The sequence below is a fragment of the Meleagris gallopavo genome, chromosome 7, assembly GCF_000146605.3.
Source record: "Meleagris gallopavo isolate NT-WF06-2002-E0010 breed Aviagen turkey brand Nicholas breeding stock chromosome 7, Turkey_5.1, whole genome shotgun sequence".
Taxonomy (NCBI): Eukaryota; Metazoa; Chordata; class Aves; order Galliformes; family Phasianidae; genus Meleagris; species Meleagris gallopavo.
Genome location: NC_015017.2, coordinates 23,719,577 through 23,726,778, shown reverse-complemented (window position 1 = coordinate 23,726,778; position 7,202 = coordinate 23,719,577).

The following is a 7,202-nucleotide window of genomic DNA, read 5'->3' as shown; positions in this document are numbered from 1 at the left end:
ATTTTTAACACATAATTCACACTCACGTATACTGCCTATATAGTTTTCTAACCATAACTTCATCCAGGAAACTGGGTGAAAAACATTGTTTTTAACCCAGAAGATGACAAATCCCCTTACAGCATAAAATAAACACTATTTTCTTTTAAACATAGTATATCCAATTAAGTCACAGTCAAGTCAACAGAATTTTTGAGATGGCCTTTAACATTGAATACAGACTACAAAAACATGAAGATAAAAGTAATTCGTGTTTGTATTTTTTTTAATCATATACTTGAAAGAAAAAAAGATCTTTATCGTGAATTTGTGGGGCCCAAGTGCATATTTCATGCTATTATTTCATTTTCAAAAACGCATACCTTCAACTGGAGGGAATACTAGCTGGCATATAAAAAAATCCTTGCAAAAGGAAAATATTCGTAAAAGCAAATTGTGTGTATTTGTTATTGGGAGACTGAGTTTATGCAAGCAATTGTCATGCAAGTAGAGTTGTAAGTAATAATGTGGCCTTTAATGACGGAATGATGGACCTGCCAAACACTAGCTCTTGCCATACACCGCTTGTATTTCCCTGAGCAAAGATGCCCATCTGGGAGTTATTAACATATTCTCGTCAATTCAGAACCTACTTTAACATAATCCATATTTGTTGGAGAAAGTCCAACATCAGCTAGAGAACAGTGCTCACGTGATCCAATGACACATTTCAAGCAGCACACATAAAGCATGCTTGGGCAGCTAAGCAATTCAGAAATGCAAATAACAAAAGTGTTTCTCTTTCTAGATAAAAAGGACAAATCCCTTTTGGCATAACATCTTATATACTTTTAATACTGAATGAAAACAACAGAGAGGAAAAGGACAGGTATTTTTCTGGAGGTGCTTTTTGATTTATTCCAAATGTACTGATGCACCCAGTCTTGTGCTGAAGCTGCTGTGTTTCTGAGACCCAGGGAACTCTCCATTGCATGGGTGCCATGGGAGAGAATACTAATTTTCTTAAATCAGCAGCATCATATACTTCCTTGAACAATACGTAGAGGACTGGCACTATTTTCTCAAAGGGCTCTAAACTTAACACCAAAGGACATTTCCATTAGAAATTTGCTTTGCCCCACAGCAGCTCTTAGAAGATCAAGTTTCCCCAGAATTATCTTTTTATTTTTTACTGTAGTTTTGAGTAAATCACTGTAGGTTGGATATCACGTTTTTAAATGCAGACTTCATCAAGAGTCACACTCATATCGGGATAGATACTTTCTTAGCTTCACTCATAAAAAGAACTGGTTGAAAAGAAATTTAATTTGAGTTCACGTAGTATTACCATTATTGCTTCAAGAGCCATCAATCACAGAATCATAGAATATCCTGAGTTGGAAGGGACCCAGAAGGATCGAGTCCAACTCTTGGCTCCACACAGTACCACTCAAAAACCAGAGCACGGTGACTGAATACAATACGGAACAAATTTTGTTAAATCTATCAATTAACGTAATCAGTAAACAGGCTACACTAATACAACCTTCAGAAAACTTACGTGAATGAGTCACTGAGTAATTCTGTTTGGAGGTCAGCATAAGATGATAATACATCTGCGAACACAAAACTTGTCTCTCAAGTGAAGCATTGCTTATGAATCTTAGTGCTTATTTTCTTCAACAATTATAGCAGTCAAATTAAGAACCGTGGAATGACTCGTGCTTGAGGAGAAGGAAAACACATGATGTTGTTTGCTGTTGGAGGGGTTTTTTTTTGTTTTTTTTTTGTTTGTTTGTTTGTTTTTGTCTAGGAGAATTATATTACATAGGAGATACGATACAAGAAAAAAAAAAAGCTAGGTACTTTTACATAACGATTAAGTCTAGTTAACAGTTCTCTTCAACTATCTATATCACAATCTTGCGCATACATTCCTTTGACACAACTATTACTTCAAAAAGTATCCTCCTATTAAATGAACCAATGTGGGTCATCAGTTCTTACATTCCAGGAGGGAAAAACACAACAATAAAAAACTATTGAGACTCCACCAATCTCTCCTTCTGGCCTTCAGCTAGCATTTATCTAGGTGTGGAAGGAATGCTGTCTGCATGAGCTCTCCACTACCTGGAGAACAACCTGCAAACTACCTGCAAATCCACAAATGAATCTGAAGGAAAAACTGCCCTGCATCCTCCATTCCATCACATAAAAGGAGAAATATTTCTCCAAGTACTTGGGCATACAATTGTACCCTAATTTCTTTGATAAATTTGCTGTGTTAGCCTGTAGATGTTGCTTGAAAATCCAGATAATCATCACGATCAAATTAACTAAGAGTCATGGTAATGTTCTCATGGACTTCATCACTGGAGAAGAAGCCTCTGCTTTCTCCATAGGGCAATGAAACACAATAACTTTTCAAGCAGCCGAAGTGCCACCACAGGTTATGTAGGTAAAAACACCTGCTTGTTCTGATTTAGAAGTTAAACTTCCATAGATAACAAAAGAGAAAATTGTACAAACATATCAAATGAATAATGATGAAGGCAGGTTCTACTGTCATGTTTTATTGTATTAACCTCAGCGCATGCATCAACCTCAGACTCCCGCTGAATTCACACAAGTGCAATGAAAAAGGCCATGAGAATCCCATACTATTTTTAAACAGAAAATCATGAGAAAGCACAAATTTTTATGTGCTTCAATTACATTTGGAATCAGAACAGGAAATAAGCCACTCTATCCTGTGAATAAAGACACATGACCATTAAAGTATTCACAGAAATAAACATGCAAAAAATTATTCATTTGTGCAGATTAGTCATTAAAAGAAAATGAAAGGCTATAGTAGAACAGGACCAATGATTTGAAACAATATAGAACACATTTTCTTGAACTTTCAAGTACAATATAAATCCAAATGAGTTTAAATCTGGTACTGAATCCTGGGTCAGAAACGTGAGCTTGCCCAATACAATAAAACCAATAGCTGTAGAGTCGCAAACTTGAAGCATATGCTGAATCTTCTGAGCAGGAAAAACAGCAAACACAACACACCTAAAAATTATTTTGAACATGTTCAATTCTGAACTGAGAGTTTTCTGAAATTTGGACTTAAATTTCCAAGGCTATTCTGGTACTTCAGGATTCTCACTAACTACATTATCAGCAAAAAATCCCTGAAACTTCAAAGCAGATGAAGTACTGAGAGAGCTCCAGCACTCACAGAGGGCTTGGCACAGCACTTTGATGTACAGGATTCCAGGATGTTGACAGCTGAAGACTAAGCTGCTTTTTAACCTTCAGCTTGATAGAACATGATATTTACTGTCTTCAGTTTCTGACTGGATGAAAACCCAGAAACATCTTTTCCTCCCTTTTCATCCAGGCTTACTTGATTTTGTGATTTCTCATGTTCGAACTAATATTGTTTATGACCTCTAAAGACCTTCAGGGAGATGCTGTTTTCCCACCACCCAGCCGTTGGATGGATTCCAACATGTGTCTGTGAGCTACAAAAGGTAGTGTAAACAACATCTTCCCATTAAACTTCAGTTTAACATTAGGACCGCTGTCCAAAGATCATACTTAAAGATAGCTGAAGTGTTACTATATTCCTCTGCGTGGCTCAGTCATGACCCTAATTAATGTGTCTAGGTTAGACATCCAGTTTTTTAAGTAATGGGTGGTTTTGTTTGGACAATTAGGCAGAGTTGACAAGGAAATTTTCCATCAAACTGAGCCATAAAAAGTACATTATTCAGCATTATGAGTAAAACAGTATTTATTACCTGAACTTTACAATACACCATTATCAATCATTACCTGTCATTAAGGTATGTTAACGTAAGTTCAAAGAGACAAAGCCTCTGTTAAACAAACAGAGGTGGCTTTTAGGCTTGCTTATTTAAATCAAAACAAGCATAGCCCATTAATTAGCTAGAATTCCCTTTCAAGTAAATATGCAAATCAACAAATCACTGCAATCTCATAGCATTTCTTATTCATTTACACAGGTCACAGCTCTGCATTTTCTGAGAGAAAAGTAGCTAAATTCATCCACAGAAATACAGAGAAAATGAAAATGCCATCAGAGTGTTTGGATGCAAGTTCAAATTCCCTCGTGGCAACTCTTACCTAAAATATTATTTATCTATCTAAGAAAAAATAATTCACAGAAAGGATATGAAAAGACAGGGATTTTAGAGGTCCTGCATTAAAGGATCAATTTCTTTAAATATATTAAATAAAAACCCCGCTGATGCAGCAGTTTAGCTCAAAAGCCAAGTTTCTTAGTAAACTACTGATATCACAGTAATGCCCAGCTGCTGGAGTCACGGAACAGGATGCCTTTATCCTAAGCACCATGAACACTTTCTCACATACACGTCTGTCTTCGACCTCTGTGCAATTTCATGAAGCAACCATCCCACAAATCAGGTAACAGCCCCTAGAAGTACAACCCTGTTGCAGCGCTGAACAATACTCTGTTTCGAGCAATGCTACAATAAAATATTTACAGTAGTTCTTTTACACTTGCAAAAGATGTAGTCTGTTGGGGTAGTTTTTAACCCCAAACAGAATATTTTAGCTGTGTGGGTATATTTTGTTTTTCTCATATGCACCATGCATTGGACAGAACCTTCTGGCTTGCCTGGGTTGCAGTGATTGAAGAGAAATTATCTTGACAATGCATGTAAACTTCTCTCAACATTTTTTATTAAAAACAAAAAAAAAGAAGAGAGCAAGAGAAACATAAAACTAGCAGTTTGGACAAGTATGATCTCTGTTACTTAAAGGTCTTGCTGCAGACTGAAATTTTATACTGAAAAGAAAAAAAGTAGAAATCAAGCCAGTGAAACTTGATCCAAATGAGCATCCACACAACACTAAAGTCTTGGGGCAGGGTGGCAAATATTTTGAGCATTTGTCTTGCAAATGCATCCCCAAGAAATATTAATTTAGAGTCACCAAAGAGATTTAATTCTAATCCTATTCAAGGCTCTTTCATCTTTAGTTCCGAGATAGAAAAACCAAATATAACTTCTTTCGGAATGGATTTAACTCCTTTCTCCTAGATGGATGTTTCAAATGCTGAAAGCTACACATCACCATCTGGAAATAAAATGCTTCCTTTGCACCTGAATGGTACCTTTTCTATGAGGTACATCCTTACACTGGTGACATCAATACACAAAGAAAGCAGACTATACAAACAATCTTTGGAAAGGGAAAGTAACTCTTTTGTACATCTGCTTTACTGCTGTCCCTAAGAAAAGGTATTGTATTAACATCAGTTGATTATTCAGATTTTTATTTATTTATTTTTTAATTAAAAGGCTGCATGAGGGTATTTGACTAATTGGTGCTTAAAGCGACATGAAACTGACAAAATTAGAAAGAACATTGCATACTGCCAAAGATTTATATATAAAAATGTTTAAGAAAACCTGCCTAGGAACCTTTGTACACTAAAAAGGCAAGAGGTAGTCTTTATTCTCCAATAATTATCTGCTGTATTTTGAAATACAAAATGTACGTATCCACCAACTACTAAATTAAAGCTAGTTGGTAAAGTGCTATGCAATATCTATATGACACCATATACTCAGCAGCACACAACTATGGACAGAAATGAGATAAAATACTATGTAAAACCAAATCTGTAGAAAGAACTTACTTCAGCAGAATACGACTATACAAGAAATATCTAAAATCTACTTTACTAGAAGAATGAGGTTTGTGAGACATGTTTGGGGCTCCTTAGTAACCTCAGCAGTTAGGACCTCTGTATTATATCATCTGATAGACAGATTAGACAGTGACAGCATGTATTGCAGCCTACCTCATTCCAAAGATTTAGAGGTATATAATAAATATGCAGTACACAAAATACGGTGAAGTCATTCTGATTTATTAGAAATACATGATAACTATCTTCATGTTTTCTCTAACACAATGTAAGTGACAGCTTTCTGTCGTGTTCTTCTATGCTGAGCAAGTAATTTCTTCTTCCAAGGTCACCAAGGCTGCCATAGGCATTTTTTCCTAACTAAAATGCTAAGTTCTTAACACTTGAGTTTGCTATTTTGTCAAACCACAATGAAAGCAGTTACAATGCACAATCAAGACCTCCCCATTTCCTCCAAATATGCCCACTGAACAAAAGAAGTTGAAGATCTGTCTGGTCAGCCAAAGGGAAACTAAAACAGCTGTAAAAGCTTTCAACTCCAAAAATGATTATTCATTGAAGTGCTGTAGATCTTTGAACAACTAGCTGTTCAGTTTAAATAAATAGAACTCTGATTATGATTTTCAGGGGCATTAGTTAAATAAATGCTTGCTATTTCTTCGTCTTCCACATGAGGTGATATTGTTCTTACTCTATTCTAGACAGAAATCCACACTCTGCTGGGAATTCTGTTTTGGTTTCTTGGAAATAAATCCAAGATAAAACTCCGTGAGCATTGTTCCTCTGTTGTTGGGAGAACAGATTTACTTCAAGGATAACATAACTGAATAACCAATATTTACAGACTATTACAATAGAGGTATCTGTTCAGCTAAAATGACAGTCTTAATGAACTGCTTTTCTTCTCAATAACTTCTTTGATAGCCAATTACTACACGTCCCCCTGCAGATTTCATCATTCTCACAGGAGAACAGTTTCAGAGCAGCACTCACACAGACAAAAAGTGTGCATATACAACAGCATACACAAAGGACGAGCAACTATGTCACTAGGTGTATTTTCTCCCATGCTCTTCCTTTTTTGTAACCACATACAGACCAAAAGAACCCAAATGGACTGTGCTGCAAGCACCCAGACAATGCTAAGGCACTCTAAGAAAGAGAAGTCTTTACTCTGTAGGGCCTTCCTGCCGTGCCAAGGTAAAGCCATGAGCTGGATTTGGTTGGGATAGTCAGTGCTCTCCTGAGCCTTCCACTGAGGATTACATCCTTGAATGCTTCAAAGCACTCACTTCCAAGTTTTGCTTCCACAGATCCTGGCGTTCCTTCCTTGTACTGAGTAACTCAGTACAACCACAATTGTACACTAGTCACAAGCAGAGTTAATTGTGTCACTCAACCCTGTAAGTGGCTATTGAGCTCTTTTCTGAAAGTCTCCAGACAGGAACTCCATTCTGTACAAGTCTCCTCAGGACAATGCTGTGTTTACTAAGTTACTTCGAAAATTCTTCTCGCTACATGCATA